Source organism: Triticum aestivum, chromosome 2A, assembly GCF_018294505.1.
Source record: "Triticum aestivum cultivar Chinese Spring chromosome 2A, IWGSC CS RefSeq v2.1, whole genome shotgun sequence".
Lineage (NCBI taxonomy): Eukaryota > Viridiplantae > Streptophyta > Magnoliopsida > Poales > Poaceae > Triticum > Triticum aestivum.
In genome coordinates, this window is record NC_057797.1 from 615,133,554 (window position 1) to 615,157,514 (window position 23,961).

Genomic DNA, 23,961 nt, shown 5'->3' on the forward strand with positions numbered 1-23,961 from the left:
CGAACGTATGGTACCTCCGAGTTCTACACACGTTCAGCTCGATGACGTCCCTCGAACTCTTGATCCAGCAAAGTGTCGAGGAAGTAGATTAGTTCCGTCAGCACGACGACATGGTGACGGTGATGGTGATGTTATCCGTGCAGGGCTTCGCCTAAGCACTACGAGAATATGACCGAGGGTGTAATCTTTGGAGGGAGGCGCCTCACACGACTAAAAGAAGTTGATGTGTGTTCTAGGCGCCTCCGTCCCCTCATATATATAGGTAGGAGGGAGAGGGAGCAGCCAAGGGGGGCGCCCCAAGTAGGAGGAATCCTACTTGGGGGCCTTGTCCAATTTGCCCCCCACTTCCTTTTTCACCGAAGGGGGGAGGAAAGAGGAGGGATGAGGGAAGGAAGGGGGAGGCCGATGTTGGGGAACGCAGTATTTCGAAAGAATTCCTACGATCATGCAAGATCTATCTAGGAGATGCATAGCAACGAGAGGGGAAGAGTATGTCTACGTACCCTTGTAGACCTAAAGCGGAAGCGTTATGAAATGCGGTTGATGTAGTCGAATGTCTTCGCGATCCAACTGATCAAGTACGAACGCACGGCACCTCCGTGATCTGCACACGTTCAGCTCGGTGACGTCCCTCGTACTCTTGATCCAGCTGAGGCCGAGGGAGAGTTTCGTCAGCACGACGGCGTGATGACGGTGATGATGAAGTTACCGATGCAGGGCTTCGCCTAAGCACTACAACGATATGACCAAGGTGGAATTCTGTGGAGGGGGGCACCGGACACGGCTAAACAATCAACTTGTGTGTATATGGGGTGCCTCCTACCCCGTATATAAAGGAGTGGAGGAGGGGAGGGCCGACCCTCATAGGGTGCGCCCAAGGGGGGAGTCCTACTCCCAGTAGGAGTAGGTTTCCCCCCTTCCTAGTAGGAGTAGGAGAAGAATGAATAGGGAGAGAGAGGGAAGGAAAGGAGGGGCCGGCCCCCACCCAATTCGGATTGGGCTTGGGGGGGGCCCTCCAGCTGGCCGCCTCCTCCTATCTCCCACTAAGGCCCAATAAGGCCCATTGACTCCCGGGGGGTTCCGGTAACCCCCCGATACTCCGGTAAATGCCCGAACTCCTCCAAAACCATTCCGATGTCCAAACATAGCCTTCCAATATATCGATCTTTATGTCCCGACCATTTCGAGACTCCTCGTCATTTCCGTGATCACATCCGGGACTCCGAACTACCTTCGGTACATAAAAACACATAAACTCATAATACCGACCGTCATTGAACGTTAAGCGTGCGGACCCTACGGGTTCAAGAACTATGTAGACATGACCGAGACTCACTTCCGGTCAATAACCAATAGCGGAACCTGGATGCTCATATTAGTTCCTACATATTCTACGAAGATCTTTATCGGTCAAACAGCATAACAACATACGTTGTTCCCTTTGTCATTGGTATGTTACTTGCCCAAGATTCGATCGTCGGTATCTCAATACCTAGTTCAATATCGTTACTGGTAAGTCTCTTTACTCATTCCGTAATGCAACATCCTTCAACTAACTCATTTGTCACATTGCTTGCAAGGCTTATAGTGATGTGCATTACCGAGAGGGCCCAGAGATACCTCTCCGACAATCGGAGTGACGCATCTTAATCTCGATCTATGCTAACTCAACAAACACCATCGGAGACACCTGTAGCGCATCTTTATAGTCATCCAGTTACGTTGTGATGTTTGATAGTGATACGTCTCCAACGTATCTATAATTTTTGATTGTTCCATGCTATATTATATTCTATTTTGGACATTATTGGGATTTATTATACACTTTTATATTATTTTTGGGACTAACCTATTAACCGGAGGCCCAGCCCAGAATTGCTGTTTTTTTTCCTATTTTAGGGTTTTGTAGAAAAAGAATATCAAACGGAGTCCAAACGGAATGAAACCTTCGGGAACGTGATTTTCGGAACGAACATGACCCAGGAGACTTGGACCCTACGCCAAGCAACCAACAAGGAAGCCACGAGGTAGGGGAGCGCCTACCCCCCCAGGCGCGCCCTCCACCCTTGTGGGCCCCATGTTGCTCCACCGACGTACTTCTTCCTCCTATATATACCTACGTACCCCCAAACTACCAGATACGGAGCCAAAACCCTAATTCCACCGCTGTAACTTTCTGTATCCACGAGATCCCATCTTGGGGCTTGTTCCGGAGCTCCACCGGAGGGGGCATCGATCATGGAGGGCTTCTACATCAACACCATAGCCTCTCCGATGATGTGTGAGTAGTTTACCTCAGACCTTTGGGTCCATAGTTATTAGCTAGATGGCTTCTTCTCTCTTTTTGGATCTCAATACAAAGTTCTCCCCCTCTCTCGTGGAGATCTATTTGATGTAATCTTCTTTTGCGGTGTGTTTGTTGAGACCGATGAATTGTGGGTTTATGATCAAGTTTATCTATGAACAATATTTGGACCTTCTGAATTCTTTTATGTATGATTGGTTATCTTTGCAAGTCTCTTCGAATTATCAGTTTGGTTTGGCCTACTAGATTGATCTTTCTTGCAATGGGAGAAGTGCTTAGCTTTGGGTTCAATCTTGCGGTGTCCTTTCCCAGTGACAGTAGGGGCAACAAGGCACGTATTGTATTGTTTCCATCGAGGATAACAAGATGGGGTTTTTTTATCATATTGCATGAATTTATCCCTCTACATCATGTCATCTTGCTTAAAGCGCTACTCTGTTCTTATGAACTTAATACTCTAGATGCATGTTGGATAGCGGTCGATGTGTGGAGTAATAGTAGTAGATGCAGGCAGGATTCGGTCTACTTGTCTTGGACGTGATGCCTATATACATGATCATACCTAGATATTCTCATAACTATGCTCAATTCTGTCAATTGCTCAACAGTAATTTGTTCACCCACCGTAAAATACTTATGCTCTTGGGAGAAGCCACTAGTGAAACCTATGGCCCGAGGTCTATCTTCCATCATATTAATCTTCCAACACTTAGTTATTTTCATTGCCTTTTATTTTACTTTGCATCTTTATCATAAAAATACCAAAAATATTATCTTATCATATCTATCAGATCTCACTCTCGTAAGTGACCGTGTAGGGATTGACAACCCCTTATCGCGTTGGTTGCGAGGATTTATTTGTTTTGTGTAGGTGCGAGGGACTAGCGCGTAGCCTCCTACTGGATTGATACCTTGGTTCTCAAAAACCGAGGGAAATACTTATGCTACTTTGCTGCATCACCCTTTCCTCTTCAAGGGAAAACCAACGCAGTGCTCAAGAGGTAGCAGATAGCACACTAAGTGTTCCTCCGGTATTCGGGAGTTGCATAATCTCATAGTCATAGGAACATGTATAAGTCATGGAGAAAGCAATAGAAATAAACTAAACGATCATAGTGCTAAGCTAACGGACGGGTCAAGTCAATCACATCATTCTCTAATGATGTGATCCCGTTCATCAAATGACAACTCATGTCTATGGTTAGGAAACTTAACCATCTTTGATTAACGAGCTAGTCAAGTACATGCATACTAGTGACACTCTGTTTGTCTATGTATTCACACATGTACTAAGTTTCCGGTTAATACAATTCTAGCATGAATAATAAACATTTATCATGATATAAGGAAATATAAATAACAACTTTATTATTGCCTCTAAGGCATATTTCCTTCAGCCGAATCCCTCCCCTTACTTCTCTCTTTCCCCCTTTCCTTTCCCCTCTGGTGTGGACCATATGGGGGGCGCAGCAGCCCCTGCTGGCTGATGTGTTTCCCCTCATGGCCCATTAGGCCCATATCTTTGACGGGGGTGCCTGGAACCCCTTTCCGGTGACCCGATATGTACCCGGTACCCCCGGAACACTTCCGGTGTCCAAATACCATCGTCCTATATATATATATATCAATATTTACCTCTCAACCATTTCGATACTCCTCGTCATGTTTGTGATCTCATCCGGGACTCCGAACAACATTCGGTCACCAAAACACATAACTCATATAATACAAAATCATCATCAAACCTTAAGTGCGCGGTCCCTATGTGTTCGGGAACTATGTAGACATGACCGATACACCTCTCCAGTCAATAAACAATAGTGGAAACTGGATGCTCATATTGGCTCCTACATATTCTACGAAGGTCTTTATCAGTCGAACCGTAATGATAACATACATTATTCCCTTTGTCATCGGTATGTTACTTGCCCGAGATTCGATCGTCGGTATCTTCATACCTAGTTCAATCTCGTTACCAGCAAATCTCTTTACCCATTCCGTAATACATCATCCCGCAACTAACTCATTAGTCACTTTTCTTGCAAGGCTTCTTATGATGTGTATTATCGAGAGGGCCCGGAGATACCTCTCCGATACTCGGAGTGAAAAATCCTAATCTTGATCTATGCCAACCCAACAAACACCTTCGGAGATACCTGTAGAGCATCTTTATAATCATCCAGTTATGTTGTGACGTTTTATAGCACACAAGGCATTCCTCCGGTATCCAAGAGTTGCATAATCTCATAGTCGAAGGAATATGTATTTGACACGAAGAAAGCAATAGCAATAAAACTAAACAGCCAATATACTAAGCCAACGGATGGGTCTTGTCCATCACATCATTCTCCTAATGATGTGATCCCGTTCATCAAATGACAACACATGTCTATGGTTAGGAAACTTAACCATCTTTGATTAACGAGCTAGTCTAGTAGAGGCTTACTAGGGACACGGTGTTTTGTCTATGTATCCACACATGTATCAAGTTTCCAGTTAATACAATTCTAGCATGAACAATAAACATTTATCATGATATAAGGAAATATAAAATAACAACTTTATTATTGCCTCTAGGGCATATTTCCTTCAGTCTCCCACTTGCACTAGAGTCTATAATCTAGTGCACATCGCCATGTGATTTAGCACCAATAGTTAACATCTATATGTGATTAACACCCATAGATCACATCGCCATGCGACCAACACCCAAAGGGTTTACTATAGTCAATAATCTAGTTCACACCGCTATGTGATTAACACCCAAAGAATACTAAGGTGTGATCATGTTTTGCTTGTGAGAGAAGTTTAGTCAACGGGCTTGCTACATTCAGATATGTATGTATTTTGCAAATTTCTATGTCTACAATGCTCTGCATAGAGCTACTCTACCTAATTCCTCCCACTTTCAACATGTATCCAGATTGAGACTCAGAGTCATCCGGATTGGTGTCAAAGCTTGCATCGACGTAACCCTTTATGACGAACTCTTTATCACTTCCATAACCGAGAAACATTTCCTTAGTCCTCTTAGGTAACTAAGGATAATTTTGACCGTTATCCAGTGATCTACTCCTAGATCACTATTGGACCCCCTTACCAAACTCATGGCAAGGTACACAATAGGTTTGGTACACAACATGGCATATTTTATAGAACCTATGGCTGAGGCACAAGGAATGACTTTCATTCTCTTTCTATCTTATGCTGTGGTAAATCTTTGAGTCTTACTCAACTTCACACCTTGCAACCCAGGCAAGAACCCTTTCTTTGACTAATCCATTTTGAACTTCTTCAAAATCTTGTCAAGGTATGTGCTTTGTGAAAGTCCTATTAAGCGTCTTGACCTATCCATATAGATCTTGATGCCTAATATATAAGTAGCTTCACCGAGGTCTTTCATTAAAAAATTCTTATTCAAGCATCCTTTTATGCTATTTAGAAATTCTATATCATTTCCAATTAATAATATGGCATCCACATATAATATCAGAAATGCTATAGAGCTCCCACTCACTTTCTTGTAAATACAGGCTTCACCGTAAGTATGTGTAAAACCATATGCTTTGATCACCTCATCAAAGCGTATATTCCAACTCCGAGATGCTTGCACCAGTCCATAGATGCATCGCTGGAGCTTGCACACTTTGTTAGCATCTTTAGGATCGACAAAACCTATTGGTTGCATCATATACAACTCTTCTTTAAGAAATCCATTAAGGAATGCAGTTTTGACACCCATTTGCCAGATTTCATAAAATGCGGCATTTGCTAACATGATTCGGGAAGACTCAAGCATCGCTACGAGTGAGAAAAATCTCATCATAGTGAACACCTTGATCTTGTAGAAAACCCTTTTGCGACAAGTCGAGATTTGTAGATAGTAACACTACCATCAGTGTGCGTCTTCCTCTTGAAGATCCATTTATTCTCAATGGCTTGCCGATCATTGGGCTAGTCCACCAAAGTCCACACTTTGTTTTCATACATGGATCCTATCTCAGATTTCATGGCCTCAAGCCATTTGTCGGAATCTGGGCTCATCATAGCTTCTTCATAGTTCATAGGTTCACCATGGTCTAATAACATGACTTCTAGGACAACATTACCGTACCACACTCTGGTGCGGAACATGCTCTATTTGACCTACGAGGTTCCGTAGTAACTTGATATGAAGTTTCATGATCATTATCATTGGCTTCCTCTCTAGTTGGTGTAGGCATCATTGGAACGGTTTTCTGTGATGAACTACTTTCCAATTTGAGAGAAGGTACAATTACCTCTTTAGGTTCTACTTTCCTCCCACTCACTTCTTTCGAGAGAAACTCCTTCTCTAGAAAGGATCCATTCTTAGCAACAAAGATCTTGCCTTCGGATCTGTGATAGAAGGTGTACCCAACAGTTTCTTTTGGGTATCCTATGAAGGTGCACTTCTCCGATTTGGGTTCGAGCTTATCAGACTGAAGCTTTTTCACATAAGCATCGCAACCCCAAACTTTAAGAAACGACAGCTTAGGTTTCTTGCAAAACCATAGTTCATATGGTGTCGTCTCAACAGATTTAGATGGTGCCCTATCTAAAGTGAATGTAGCTGTCTCTAATGCATAACCCCAAAATGGTAGTGGTAAATCGGTAAGAGACATCATAGATCGCACCATATCTAATAAAGTACAGTTACGATGTTCAGACACACCATTACGTTGTCGTGTTCTAGGTGGCGTGAGTTGTGAAACTATTCCACATTGTTTTAAATGAAGGCCAAACTCGTAACTCAAATATTCGCTTTCGCGATCAGATCATAGAAACTTTATTTTCTCTTTACGATGATTTGCCACTTTACTCTGAAATTCTTTGAAATTTTCAAATGTTTCAGACATGTGTTTCATTAAGTAGATATACCCATGCTCAAATCATCTATGAAGGTCAGAAAATAACGATACCCGCCACGAGCTTCAACACTCATCGGATCGCATACTTCATTATGTATTATTTCCAATAAGTCATTAGCTCGCTCCATTGCTCCGGGGAACGGAGTTTTAGTCATCTTACCCATGAGGCATGATTCACAAGTATCAAATGATTCATAATCAAGTGATCCCAAAAGCCCGTCTGCATGGAGTTTCTTCATGAGTTTTACACCAATATGACCTAAACGTCAGTGCCACAAATGGGTTGCACTATCATTATCAACTTTGCATCTTTTGGCATCAATATTATGAATATGTGTATCACTACGATCGAGATTCAATAAACCATTCACATTGGGTGTATGACCATAGAGATTTTATTCATATAAATAGAACAACAATTATTCTCTGACTTAAATGAATAACCGTATTGCAATAAACATGATCTAATCATATTAATGCTCAACGCAAACACCAAATGACATATATTTTGGTTCAATTCTAATCCCAAAGGTAGAGGGAGTGTGTGATGATGATCGTATCAACCTTGGAATTACTTCCAGCACACATCGTCACCTCGTCCCTAACTAGTCTCTGTTTATTTTGCAACTCCTATTTCGAGTTACTATTCTTAGCAACTGAACCAGTATCAAATACCGAGCGGTTGCTATAAACACTAGTAAAGTACACATCAATAAAATGTATATCAAATATACCTTTATTCACTTTGCCATCCTTCTTATCTGCCAAGTATCTAGGGCAGTTCCAGTGACCATTTCCTTTGCAGTAGAAGCACTCAGTTTCAGGCTTGGGTCTAGCTTTGGGCTTCTTCATGGGATTGGCAACTTTCTTGCCATTCTTTTTGAAGTTTCCCTTTCTTCCCTTGCCCTTTTTTCTTGAAACTAGTGGTCTTGTTAACCATGAATACTTGATGCTATTTCTTGATTTCTACCTTCGCTGATTTCAGCATCGCGAAGAGCTTGGGAATCGTTTTTGTCATCCCTTGCATATTATAGTTCATCACGAAGTTCTAGTAACTTGGTGATAGTGGCTAGAGAACTCTGTCAATCACTATCTTATCTGGAAGATTAACTCACACTTGATTCGAGTGATTGTAGTACCCAGACATTCTGAGCACATGCTCACTAGCTGAGCTATTCTCCTCCATGTTGTAGGCAAAGTACTTGTCAGAGGTCTCATACCTCTTAACACGGGTATGAGTTTGAAATATCATTTTGAGCTTTTTGGAACATCTCATATGCTCCATGGCATTCAAAACATTTTTGAAGTCCCAGTTCTAAGCCGTAAAGCATGGTGCATTAAACTATCAAGTAGTCATCATACCGAGCTTGCAAAATGTTCATAACGTCTGCATCTGCTCCTGCAACAGGTTCGTCACCTAGTGGTGCATCAAGGACATAATTCTTCTGTGCAGCAGTGAGGATAATCCTTAGATCACGGCCCCAGTCCGCATCATTGCTACTATCATCTTTCAAATTAGTTTTCTCTAGGAACATATCAGAAATAAAACAGGAGAGCTATACGCGAGCTGTTGATCTACAACATAGATATGCAAATACTATCAGGACTAAGTTCATGATAAATTAAGTTCAATTAATCATATTAATTACTTAAGAACTCCCACTTAAATAGACATCCCTTGAGTCATCTAAATGATTACATGATCCAAATCAACTAAACCATGTCCGATCATCACGTGAGATGGAGTAGTCTTCAATGGTGAACATCTCTATGTTGATCATATCTACTATATGATTCATGTTCGACCTTTCGGTATCCAGTGTTCTGAGGCCATGTCTATACATGCTAGGCTCGTAAAGTTTAACCCGACTATTCCGCATGTGAAAAACTGTCTTGCACCCGTTATATGTGAACATAGAGCCTATCACACCCGATCATCACGGGGTGTCTCAGCATGACGAACTGTCGCAACAATGCATACTCAGGGAGAACACTTATACCTTGAAATATTAGTAAGGGATCATCTTATAATGCTACCACCATACTAAGCAAAATAAGATGCATAAAAGATAGGGATTTTTATTTCTGTGCCCCTGGTTCGTTAGTTCTACTCATTCATCCCCACGCTCTTAACTTTTGCTCACTTTTCCCCACTCCCTTGCCCGAAACCCTCAGAACTGGTCACAACGGACGTTGCCATCGGGTCAATGGCTTGACCATTAACTCCGAATAGTGGGGCCGCGTAGGGCGGAGTCCACATTTTGACCATTACATGGTAACCAGTGGGGCCGCGAAACTGACACTCACTGTAACCTGAATCAGATCCAGTCGCTTCCGCGCCTCCCCCTCTGCCGTCATCGTGTCGCCTCCGCCGCACTCTTGCCGTCTCCGCCGCAGTCGTGCCGCCTCCACCGCATCTACCCTCTCTCCCCATCTAGGATTAGGAAGCAATGTCGGGGGGGGGGGGCACCTCGTCCGGCCCATCGACCATGGAGATGATTGGGTCGAATCAGAGGCTGATAATTCATGGATTCCACCTGGGTATGCATCGTTTTCCTCTCAAATTGATTAGGAGATCTGTAAATTAGGCTGTATTTGACCACCTTTGGCGTGAATAAGCACAATTTATCTGAAAATTTTCGGCCTAACTGCGCCCTTTATCTTATTTCAATCGAATAGGGTTGATCCTGCACTTGCTTTTTGGCTGGCGGTTAGAATGGAAACTAGCGAGCTGCGTGGAACTAAACCGTGTGTGATTTTTGGATTTTTCTATCCTAAAGTGGTAGAAACCAGCGTTTCGTTCAGAGATTTCCGTGAGGCACTCTGTTGTGAGTATCCGTGGAGCCCTGCTGATGCTGTTGAACTGAGATATTTCGACAGTACCAAGCAGAGATTTCTCCCATTAACTTGTGATGAGCATCTGGGATTGCTATTTAGTTTGAATGCTGACAGCCGTTTCGGTAAAATCCATATCGGTGTGCTTCAGGCATGCAAACAACGTATCCCGAAGGGTGTTCAGACATCATCTATCTCTGCTAATAGTGAGCGTCCTCGCACTCCTTGTAGGTTGAGACCAAGTAAACCTAGTGGTTCTGAAAGCCACAACATGTCGGCTGCCGCTAATTCTGCCACTTCTCCTCTCCCTTCTGCACCTGATGTAGAAGTAGATGCAGAGCCTGACGAGGAAGTGCCTCGACATGATGATGAGGATGAGATTCTATTCCCTGAACTGGTAGATAGAGTCAGTCAATAGGCAGTGGAAGATGAATATGCAGAGGAGCCTAGCAGCCGTGCTAGATTTGATGACACTGATGATGAAGAGAGGGAGGAGATCATCGACTCCTTAGTTTTACAAGAATATGATGGTGAGGACATGCCAACAATTGAGTGGAACAGGGAGAATCCTGACCTTACTCCAGGAACCGTATTCAAATCAATGATGGACTGTCGTAATGTAGTGACTACATATTGCATTCTCACTGAAAACTCTTATGAGGTTGATAGGAGTGAGCCAGGAAGATTCACTATTCATTGCCCTTATGATAGGTGTAGGTGGAGGTTGGATGCATCCACTATGCGAAAGAGCAAATTGATTCAGGTATTACAATTGAATATTGTTCTCAGATTATTTATCCATTCTAGATTCAGATCATGTGTACTGTTTCTTAATTGTATTTGACATCATTTTTCATTTTGTTTCAGATAAAAAGCAACCCACACGGCACACTTACCCACCTGGAGGGGAGGGGAAAAGGACAAATCTAAGCTTGCAAAGACTAGGTGGGTGGCAGATGCAATCTTGGATTGGGTGAGGGAAACACCAACAATTGGTCCAACAGCACTCCATGGGAAGCTATTTGAGAAGTACAAGATTAATGTACAATACATGAAGATTTTCTATGCTAATGAAATGGCTCTTGATAGGATTAATGGTCCATGGAATGAGAGTTTTCAGTTGCTTTACACCTTCAAAGCTGAAGTGGAGACGGCTAGTCCAGGGAGTGTTGTGGAGATTGACGAGCATACAGTTAAGTACAAATTAAAAGGGAAGGCAATGGAGAAGGAGTGCTTCAGGAGTGCTTTTGTTTGTTTCAAGGCTTGCTGGCAAGGGTTTCTGAATGGTTGTAGGCCCTATTTGGCTGTCGATGCAACTGTTTTGAATGGAAGATGGAGAGGCCAGCTTGCAGTAGCTTCTGCAGTTGATGGACACAACTGGCTATTCTCAGTTGCATTTGGTGTGTTGGAGGTAGAGAGTGAGGAGAGTTGGGTCTGGTTTCTGCAGCAGTTGCGCAACATTATAGGTACACCCTCAGGTTTAGTTATACACACAGATGCTTGCAAGGGTTTAGAAACTGCAGTAGAAATTGTATTCCCTGGAGTGGAACATAGGGAATGTATGCGACACCTAGCACAAAATTTTAAAAAGAAATTCAAAGGCAAATTTTATGATGAGAATCTATGGCCAGCATCATACACATGCAACTTGAGGAAGCATGAGCACCATTTGAGAGTGTTGTATGCTCATAATCCTTTGGTGAAGGAGTACATGGACGAACATCATGGAAAGTTGTGGTCAAGACCAAATTCAATGAAATCTGCAAAGTAGACTATGTGACCAATAACCTCGCTGAGTGTTTCAATGCAAAGTTCAAGTCAGTGAAAGGGGTTTTGTTGTGGCAAGCATTTGATAAGATCAAGCAGATGATCATGGTAAAGATGGCTCTTCGTTAAAGAATTGCAGAAACACAATATGTTGGCCATCTTATGCTCCCATCTCTAATTAAGGCATTGCATGCCAAGGCAAGAGGACTAAGAATGAAATGCATTCGACCGTCGACATACGAGGCTGAGGTGACATACACTGACAGTAAAATTAGGGAATGGAGATATCCAGTGAATCTTGCAACCAATGAATGCAGTAGTAGGCAATGACAGATCCGTGGGAAGCCGTGCATACATGCCCTACATCTCATGACTGTTATTGGAGGTGAAGATGTTGAAGTTGATCAGTATTGCTCTGAATATTGCTGTTGCCAAATTTAGGGCTTCTTATGCTGAAAATGTGCCTGCACTCTTGGGAAAAGACCAATGGATCATAGTCGACTCAGGGTTCAAACTCCATTCTCCTGTACTGACTAGACCACCAGAGAGACCAAGGAAAAACAGGATAAGAGCTGGTGAAGAGGGTCGTGTAAAAAACAGCGTAAGTGCAAAAGATGTGGTATCTTAGGGCATATTGCTAGGCGTTGTACCAATCCAGTTGATGCATCATTTGGAGAAGAGGAACAATGGGCAGCAGCAAATGCATAGGAGGATGCAGTAGCAGAGGAGAATGCAGCAAGTTTAGAGGATAATGCAACATCAGAGGAGAATGCAACAAGTTTAGAGAATGAAGCAACTGAAGTAGCAGCTTGGTATGTGTGCAATCTTTCCATTTTTTTGCATTTGTTCTCTTTTTTATCGATGGCTAAGCTTATTTCTGTTTGACCCAGCTCTAGGATAATTACAGGCACAAGACAGAAAAGACCTAGAGAGGAAGAAACTTCAGTTGAACCATCATCTGATGCGGAATTTGAAACCATGGCTTATGAAGGTTTTGAAGCTATAAGAGAGGAGGAAGTTATTTTGTCTGAAGTTCCTTTAAAGATTAGTGAGTCCACAGATGACAGTCAACTGGTCATCACTTGCTCGATCGGTCAAAGCTCAACAAAACCACCACCACCAGAAGTGAAGATCAGAAGCAACAAGACAAAGCTTTCAAAAGCACAAAATATCCCAACCAGGGAAACTAGAAGCAAGACGGTTAACCCATCCCAGAACACAAGGAGCAAGGCAAAGATTTGAATTTGAACTTGAATGCAAGTCAAAAACTTTGAACTTTAAAGATTTGTAATAAGGATTCTGTCGTCAATTTGAAGTACTGTGAAAACTTGTAAGGTGTAATAATTATATATGTAAACTTTGAATTTGAACTACTGAGGCAAACTTTGAATTTTAGGAAAACTTTGAATTTGAACCAACAATTCAGTCCATTCCCCTGTGGTGTGACTTGCATAGTTTGCTGAACTATTATAAACGTTAGGTGATCAATCCGATCTCTTTTGCGTCTACAAAACTTGTAGTCATGAGAAACGTGTTCCAAATGAGCTCCCAAGCTAGGGTAAACAGCCCCATTTGTAATCAATTTTTTTGGACCTACTTCAAATGAGCCAAATATTTTTATTAACACCAAATCAATCTATATAGTGTAGATTCGAAGAATCACTATTTATTGAATTAATATTTCTATTTTTACATTTTTTTCAAAAAATATACTTTAATAGAAAAACCATTAAAAACACATTTACCATATGAAAATGGAAAACTAAGTTCAGATCCTTCTTATTCACTCTGAAATCAAATTTTGAAAAACCCAAGGGAAACCCTACCTCCTCTCCTTGGTGATAACCCACAAGTATAGGGGATCACAACAACTTTCGAGGGTAGAGTATTCAACCCAAATTTATTGATTTGACACAAGGGGGGCCAAAGAATATTCTCAAGTATTAGCAGCTGAGTTGTCAATTCAACCACACCTGGAAACTTAGTATCTGTAGGAAAGTGTTTAGTAGCAAAGTAATATGATAGTGATGGTAACGGTAACAAAAGAGTAATGAAAGCAAAGTAATGTTTTTGGTATTTTGTAGTGATTGTAACAATAGCAACGGGAAAGTAAATAAGCATAAACCAGTATATGGAAAGCTCGTAGGCATCGGATCAATGATGGATAATTATGCCGGATGCGGTTCATCATGTAACAGTCATAACATAGGGTGACAGAGAACTAGCTCCAATTCGTCAATGTAATGTAGGCATGTATTCCGAATATAGTCATACGTGCTTATGGAAAAGAACTTGCATGACATCTTTTGTCCTACCCTCCCGTGGCAGCGGGGTCCTAATGGAAACTAAGGGATATTAAGGCCTCCTTTTAATAGAGAACCGGAACAAAGCATTAGCACATAGTGAATACATGAACTCCTCAAACTACGGTCATCACCGGTAAGTATCCCGATTATTGTCACTTCGGGGTTAACGGATCATAACACATAATAGGTGACTATAGACTTGCAAGATAGGATCTAGAACTCTCATATATTGATGAAAACATAATAGGTTCAGATCTGAAATCATGGCACTCGGGCCCTAGTGACAAGCATTAAGCATAGCAAAGTCATAGCAACATCAATCTCAGAACATAGTGGATACTAGGGATCAAACCCTAACAAAACTAACTCGATTACATGGTGAATCTCATCCAACCCATCACCGTCCAGCAAGCCTACGATGGAATTACTCACGCACGGCGGTGAGCATCATGAAATTGGTGATGGAGGATGGTTGATGATGACGACGGCGACGAATCCCCCTCTCCGGAGCCCCGAACGGACTCCAGATCAGCCCTCCCGAGAGGTTTTAGGGCTTGGCGGCGGCTCCGTATCCTAAAACGCGATGATTTCTTCTCTCCTATTTTTTTCTCCCCAAAAGCAGTTATATAGAGTTGGAGTTGTAGTCGGGAAGTCTCCAGGGGGCCCACGAGGTAGGGGGCGCGCCCTAGGGGAGCGCCCCCACCCTCGTGAGAAGGGTGTGGGCCCCCTGGTCTTCATCTTTGGCGAGGATTTTTTATTATTTATTGTAAGGTATTCCGTGGAGTTTCAGGTCATTCCGAGAACTTTTGTTTTCTGCACATAAAACAACATCATGGCAATTCTGCTGAAAACAGCGTCAGTCCGGGTTAGTTCCATTCAAATCATACAAGTTAGAGTCCAAAACAAGGGCAAAAGTGTTTGGAAAAGTAGATACGACGGAGACGTATCAACTCCCCCAAGCTTAAACCCTTGCTTGTCCTCAAGCAATTCAGTTGACAAACTGAAAGAAATAAAGAAAAACTTTTACAAACTCTGTTTGCTCTTGTTGTTGTAAATATGTCAAGCTAGCATTCAAGTTTTCAGCAAAGATTATAACTAACCACATTTGCAATAATTCTCAGGTCTCATGATTACTCATATCAATAACATATCAACTAGAAAGCCATAATAATAAATCTCGGATGACAACACTTCCTCAAAACAATCATAATATGATATAACAAGATGGTATCTCGCTAGCCCTTTCTGAGACCGCAAAACATAAATGCAGAGCACCTTTAAAGATCAAGGACTGACTAGACATTGTAATTCATGGTAAAAGAGATCCAATCATAGTCACACCCAATGTAAACTAACAACAATGAATGCAAATGACAGCTGCGCTCTCCAGCTAGTGCTTTTTAATAAGAGGGTGATGACTCAACATAAAAGTAAATAGATAGGCCCTTCGCAGAGGGAAGCAGGGATTTGTAGAGGTGCCAGAGCTCGGTTTTAAAATAGAGGTGAATAACATTTTGAGCGGTATACTTTCATTGTCAACATAACAACCAAGAGATGGCGATATCTTCCATGCTACACACATTATAGGCGGTTCCCAAACAGAATGGTAAAGTTTATACTCCCCCTCCACCAACAAACATCAATCCATGGCTTGCTCGAAACAACGAGTGCCTCCAACATACATCAGGTCCCAGGGGGAGTTTTGTTTGCAATTATTTTGATTTAGTTTGCATAAAGCATGGGACTGGGCATCCCGGTGACCAGCCCTTTATCTCGTGAGTGAGGAGCGGAGTCCACTCCTCTTGAGAATAACCCGCCTAACATGGAAGATACAGACAACCCTAGTTGATACATGAGCTATTCGAGCATACAAAACAGGATGATTATTTGAAGGTTTAGAGTTTGGCACATACAAATTTACTTGGAACGGCAGGTAGATACCGCATATAGGAAGGTATAGTGGACTCATGTGGAATAACTTTGGGGTTTAAGGAGTTTGGATGCACAAGCAGTATTCCCGCTTAGTACAGGTGAAGGCTAGCAAAAGACTGGGAAGCGACCAACTAGAGAGCGACAACAGCCATGTACATGCATTAAAATTAATAAACATTGGATGCAAGCATGAGTAGGATATAATCCACCATGAACATAAATATCGTGAAGGCTATGTTGATTTGTTTCAACTACATGCGTGAACATGTGCCAAGTCAAGTCACTTAAATCATTCAGAGGAGGATACCACCCTATCATACCACATCATAACCATTTTAATAGCATGTTGGCACGCAAGGTAAACCATTATAACTCATAGCTAATCAAGCATGGCACAAGCAACTATGATCTCTAATTGTCATTGCAAACATGTTTATTCATAACAAGCTGAATCAAGAACGATGAACTCATCATATTTACAAAAACAAAAGAGGTCGAGTTCATACCAGCTTTTCTCATCTCAGTCAGTCCATCATATATCATCATAATTGCCTTTCACTTGCACGACCGAACGATGTGAATAATAATAAGAGTGCATGTGCATTGGACTAAGCTGGAATCTACGAGCATTCAATAAACAGGAGAAGACAAGGCAATATGGGCTCTTTTGTCAGATAAACAATAATGCATATAAGAGCCACTTCAACAATTTAATCATGGTCTTCTCCTACTGACCCCCAAAGAAAGAAAAGAAATAAAACTATTTACACGGGAAAGCTCCCAACAAGCAAAAGAAGAACAGGAAATATTTTTGGGTTTTCTTTTTAATTACTACTACAAGCATGGAAAGTAAATTAATTAAAAGCTACAACTAATTTTTTTGGTTTTTCTTAAGGTTTATTAAACACACAAGAAGAAAGCATAAAAGGAAATAAACTAGCATGGATGATACAATGAAAAAGTATGAGCACCGACATCTAGCAATGAGTGTGTGTGAACATAAATGTAATGTCGGTGAGAAATACGTACTCCCCCAAGCTTAGGCTTTTGGCCTAAGTTGGTCTATGGCCACGGCTGGCCTAGCTGATATCCATAATAATAGTTGTTGGGGTCGTACTGTGATGAGGAAGAAGAAGGCTCCGATTGCCACTGGCTGGCAATCATCTCTGGATCCCACTGATAGTTAGACTGTCGTGAAGGATCAAATTGTGGTTCCGGTTCTGGCTCCTCGGCTGGTGCAGGGTTCCGGTAGGCGTGGATAGCCGTCAACGGAACAAGGTACTTGCCTACAGTCAAATCAAACAAAGCAGGAGCAGGCAAGGTAATGGTCTCAGGATGATGTTTATTAAAGAACAATTGATATTTAAGCTCTCCTGCCCTATTCTTAACAATAAAATCATGTGCCACCATACTTTTATAATCTAGATAAACACGAGGCAACACTTTTTCTTCCTTCTCAGCATGCCTAATAGGTATGTTAAAATGTGCAGCTAGGCGTGTAGCATAGATGCCTCCAAAGATGGGACCCTTAGTACGGTTCATACTTAACCGTCTAGCAATAATGCCGCCCATACTAAAAGTGTTATCACTGTATAAACCTTGGAGCAAAATAATAATATCAGGGATACTAAGGTTTCCAAGTTTCCGCGACCAATTAAGCAACGACTAGCAAATAATGCAAAGTAACGTAAGACAGGAAAATGTATGCTAGTGATTCGTGCATCGGAAACCTTCCTAGTTTCCCCTACAGTGATAGTATTAATAAATCCCTCCACATCATCATGATGTGGTTCTTCTGTCTTGCCCCCAAAAGGGACTAAACAAATCCGACAGAAATCATAAAGTGACATCTCCTTATGCTCATCATATAAATGAAACTCCACCGTAGGTGGTGAGTTCCTAGAATGAAAATGAAAGTTTTGCACAAAGGTATTTGTGAGTAAGAGATACTGATCGCATTGGTCGTGGAGGAAAGCGGTGAGGCCTGCATTATGAGCCAACTCATGAAAATCTTCATAAATCCCGGCTGCTCTCAAGAAATCCTCAGAAGGCCATTCACACGCCCGAACCTCCGCGGTGCGCGGCAAATTATACTTAGGCTTCGGTGCCTTTTCCTTCGAGCTTTGGCTCGATGAGCCCCTCAATAATCTCCTCATCATTTTCTGAAAAATTCTGAAATTTTTAGTAACTTCAAAATAAAAGTAAACCAAACTCAATAATATTGATAGCAACTACTCCTACAAGTGCCTAGGGCCTATATCATGCATCAAAACTACTTTTGACCATATAAATTTGGCATGCAAGCTCAAGAACAGGGTCACCTAAGCAGCAAAAATTTGCAATGAATAAAGTACTAGAACAAAAACTAATTGGACTAATGGAGGAGTCACATACCAAGGAACAATCTCCCCAAGCAGTTTTGTGAGAGGTGCTTTGAGCAAGGAGATCGAAAATGGCAGCAAAACGAGCTTGGACTCGGGTTTGAGTTGGTTTTTCGTGTTTGGGGAGGAAGATGAAGTGTGTGGCTGAAAGAATAAGTGGAGGAGGGCCACCGTGGGCCCACGAGGCAGGGGGCGCGCCCTAGGGGGTGGGCGCGCCCTCCACCCTCGTGGCAAGGTGGTTGGCCCCCCTGGTGTGTTCTTTGTTCCATAAATCCTCAAATATTCTATAAAAAATCATATTTAATTTTCAGGGCATTTGGAGAACTTTTATTTTCGAGGTATTTTTATATTGCACGGATAATCAGATAACAGACAGAGAATTATTTATTTTGTTTTATTTCAACTAAATAACAGAAAGTATAGAAAGGGTACAGAGGGTTGTGCTTCTAGTTTCATCCATCTCATGCTCGTCAAAAGGAATCCACTAACAAGGTTGATCAAGTCTTGTTAACAAACTCATTCCGATTAACATGAAACCGGAGAAATTTCGAATAACACTAGGTTACCTCAACGGGGATATGCACATCCCCAATAATAAGTATATCATATTTCTTCTTGACAGTAGGAAGAGGAAATTCAAAACCTCCAAATATAATCGATGGAATTTTTCCGATAGAATTGATACTATGAACTTGAGGTTGTTTCCTCGGAAAGTGTACCATATGCTCATTACCATTAACATGAAAAGTGACATTGCCTTTGTTGCAATCAATAACAGCCCCTGCAGTATTAAGAAAAGGTCTTCCAAGAATAATAGACATACTATCGTCCTCGGGAATATCAAGAATAACAAAGTCCGTTAAAATAGTAACGTTTGCAACCACAACAGGCACATCCTCACAAATACCGACAGGTATAGCAGTTGATTTATCAGCCATTTGCAAAGATATTTCAGTAGGTGTCAACTTATTCAAGTCAAGTCTACGATATAAAGAGAGAGGCATAACACTAACACCGGCTCCAAGATCACATAAAGCAGTTTTAACATAGTTTCTTTTAATGGAGCATGGTATAGTAGGTACTCCTGGATCTCCAAGTTTCTTTGGTATTCCACCCTTAAAAGTATAATTAGCAAGCCTGGTGGAAATTTCAGCTTCCGGTATCTTTCTTTTATTTGTAACAATATGTTTCATGTACTTAGCATAAGGATTCATTTTAAGCATATCAGTCAATCACATATGCAAAAATATAGGTCTAATCATTTCAGCAAAGCGCTCAAAATCCTCATCATCCTTTTTCTTGGATGGTTTGGGAGGAAAAGGCATGGGTTTCTGAACCCAAGATTCTCTTTCTTTACCATGTTTCCTAGCAACAAAGTCTTTCTTATCATAACGTTGATTCTTTGATTGTGGGTTATCAAGATCAACAGCAGGTTCAATTTCTATATCATTATCATTACTAGGTTGAGCATTATTATGAACATCAGCATTAATATTTTCAATAGGTTCATGTTCATTGCCAGATTGTGTTTCAGCATCAGACATAGAGATATCATTTGGATTATCAGGTGGTTCAGCAATAGGTTCACTAGAAGTTTGCACAGTTCTATCATTTTTCTTTTTCTTCTTTTTAGAAGAACTAGGTGCATCAATTTTATTTCTCTGAGAATCTTGCTCAATTCTCTTAGGGTGGCCTTCAGGATACAAAGGTTCCTGAGTCATTCTACCAGTTCTAGTAGCCACTTTAACAGCATAATCATTTTTCTTACTATTCATCTCATTGAGCAATTCTTTTTGAGCTTTAAGTACTTGTTCTACTTGAGTGGTAACCATAGAAGCATGTTTGCTAACAAGTTTAAGTTCACCTCTAATATTAGCCATATAATCACCCAAGTATTTAATCATATCAGCATCTTGTTTTAATTGTCTACCAAAATAAGCATTGAAGTCTTCTTGCTTAAACATAAAATTATCAAACTCATCCAAGCATTGACTAGCAATTTTAGTAGGAGGGATTTCAGCTTTATCATATCTATAGAAAGAATTTACCTTTACTACCTGTGTCAGGTTATCGAGGTCTGGAGGTTCTTCAATAAATAAAGGATTATGATCATATATTTCTTCATCAGGAGGTAAATTGAGACCATGTATTTCTTCAATAGGAGGTAAATTCTTAACATCTTCAGCTTTAATACCTTTTTCTTTCATAGATTTCTTTGCCTCTTGCATATCTTCAGGACTGAGAAATAGAAAACCTCTCTTCTTCGGAGTTGGTTTAGGAATAGGATCATTAATTGGAGCAGGAGCTGCCTCAGGAGCTGGCTCAGGAGGTGCCCAATTATTTTCATTTGTCAACATATTATTGAATAAGATTTCAACTTCATCCGGTGTTCTTTCCCTGAAAAGAGAACCAGCACAACTATCCAGGTAATCTCTGGAAGCATCGATTAGTCCATTATAAAAGATATCAAGTATTTCATTTTTCTTAAGAGGATGATCAGGCAAAGCATTAAGTAACTTGAGAAGCCTCGTCCAAGCTTGTGGGAGACTCTCTTCTTTAATTTGCACAAAGTTGTATATTTCCTTTAAAGCAGCTTGTTTCTTATGAGGAGGGAAATATTTAGCAGAGAAGTAATAAATCATATCCTGGGGACTACGCACACAACCAGGATCAAGAGAATTAAACCATATCTTAGCATCACCCTTTAGTGAGAACAAAAATATTTTAAGGATATAAAAGTAGCGAGATCTCTCATCATTAGTGAACAGGGTGGCTATATCATTTAATTTAGTAAGATGTGCTACAACAGTTTCAGATTCATAGCCATGAAAAGGATCAGATTCAACCAAAGTAATTATATCAGGATCAACAGAGAATTCATAATCCTTATCAGCAACACAAATAGGTGAAGTAGCAAAAGCAGGGTTAGGTCTCATCCTAGCATTTGGAGATTGTTTATTCCATCTAGCTAATAACCTTTTGAGTTCATATCTATTTTTGCAGGCTAAAATAGCTAAAGAAGCATCTTGGTCAAATAAATAACCCTGAGGAATAACAAGTGATTCTTCATCATCACTTTCATCTTCATAACCAGATTCAATATTTTCAATCTCTCTAGCCCTAGCAAGTCGTTCCTCTAGAAAATCACTAAGTGGCATAGTAGTATCAGGCATAGAGGTAGTTTCATCATAAGTATCATGCATAGCAGAAGTAGCATCATCAATAACATGCGACATATCCGAACGAATAGAAGAAGCAGGTGTAGGTGTCGCAAGCTTACTCATAACAGAATGTGAATCAAGTGCAGAGCTAGATGGCAGTTCCTTACCTCCCCTCGTAGTTGAGGGATAGATCTTGGTTTTTGGATCTCTCAAGTTCTTCATAGTGTCCAGCAGATATAAATCCCAAGTGACTCAAAGAATAGAGCTATGCTCCCCGGCAACGGCGCCAGAAATTAGTCTTGATAACCCACAAGTATAGGGGATCGCAACAGCTTTCGAGGGTAGAGTATTCAACCCAAATTTATTGATTCGACACAAGGGGAGCCAAAGAATATTCTCAAGTATTAGCAGCTGAGTTGTCAATTCAACCACACCTGGAAACTTAGTATCTGCAGCAAAGTGTTTAGTAGCAAAGTAATATGATAGTGATGGTAACGGTAACAAAAGAGTAATGAAAGCAAAGTAATGTTTTTGGTATTTTGTAGTGATTGTAACAATAGCAACGGGAAAGTAAATAAGCGTAAACCAGTATATGGAAAGCTCGTAGGCATCGGATCAATGATGGATAATTATGCCGGATGCGGTTCATCATGTAACAGTCATAACATAGGGTGACACAGAACTAGCTCCAATTCGTCAATGTAATGTAGGCATGTATTCCGAATATAGTCATACGTGCTTATGGAAAAGAACTTGCATGACATCTTTTGTCCTACCCTCCCGTGGCAGCGGGGTCCTAATGGAAACTAAGGGATATTAAGGCCTCCTTTTAATAGAGAACCGGAACAAAGCATTAGCACATAGTGAATACATGAACTCCTCAAACTACGGTCATCACCGGTAAGTATCCCGATTATTGTCACTTCGGGGTTAACGGATCATAACACATAATAGGTGACTATAGACTTGCAAGATAGGATCTAGAACTCTCATATATTGATGAAAACATAATAGGTTCAGATCTGAAATCATGGCACTCGGGCCCTAGTGACAAGCATTAAGCATAGCAAAGTCATAGCAACATCAATCTCAGAACATAGTGGATACTATGGATCAAACCCTAACAAAACTAACTCGATTACATGGTGAATCTCATCCAACCCATCACCTTCCAGCAAGCCTACGATGGAATTACTCACGCACGGCGGTGAGCATCATGAAATTGGTCATGGAGGATGGTTGATGATGACGACGGCGACGAATCCCCCTCTCCGGAGCCCCAAACGGACTCCAGATCAGCCCTCCCGAGAGGTTTTAGGGCTTGGCGGCGGCTCCATATCGTAAAACGCGATGATTTCTTCTCTTCTATTTTTTTCTCCTCGAAAGCAGTTATATAGAGTTGGAGTTGGAGTCGGGGGGTCTCCAGGGGGCCCACGAGGTAGGGGGTGCGCCCTGGGGGGGGGGGGGGCACCCCCCACCCTCGTGAGAAGGGTGTTGGCCCCCTGGTCTTCATCTTTGGCGAGGATTTTTTATTATTTATTGTAAGGTATTCCCATGGAGTTTCAGGTCATTCCGAGAACTTTTGTTTTCTGCACATAAAACAACATCATGGCAATTCTGCTGAAAACAATGTCAGTCTTGGTTAGTTCCATTCAAATCATACAAGTTAGAGTCCAAAACAAGGGCAAAAGTGTTTGGAAAAGTAGATACGACGGATACGTATCACTTGGTCTCTATGAAACGTTGTACCCGATAGCTCATATGTGTGAAGTTTTTTTATGAAAATGTCCATAGACAAAGTTTATGATTTTTGGTTGGTAACATGTCACACAAGACAACATTATGCGCAGGTTTTATATTTTTTGATTTTTCTAATTAATGGTGCTCATTTTACCTTGATCGTGCTAGCTAGGTTTTTTCTCTAAATGTACGTATACCAAGTTTAGTATTTTTCCTCGTTAGTGTGTCCTATAAAATGACAAACGGCGAAGGTTTCATTTTTTTAATTTTTCTTAAAATTATTTATGCTCAGTCAAAGCCTTTGAAACCCCATCGACCAGCTCAAAACCCCTTAAACCTCGCGGGGTTTCGCCTAACCCTAGCTCCAAACGTCAGCCGTCCGATGATACCCTAGCGCCAAGTGACATCCCTCAGATGTGTTCTTTTAGAAGTAATTCCGAGGGCAGGCTGCGAGCAGGCTCCGCATCGTTGGATCACATGGACGGATCCACATTGTTGGATCGTGGGGTGATCCGCGAGACTTGTTGGTTGTGCCTCCCCTTTCTTCGGGTTCCCCCCTTTATTCTGGTGCTTATTTTGCAGCGACGAGAGGAGCCACTCCTCCTCTGCTTCTTATTCTCCGGCGACGAGAGGAGCCAGTCCTCT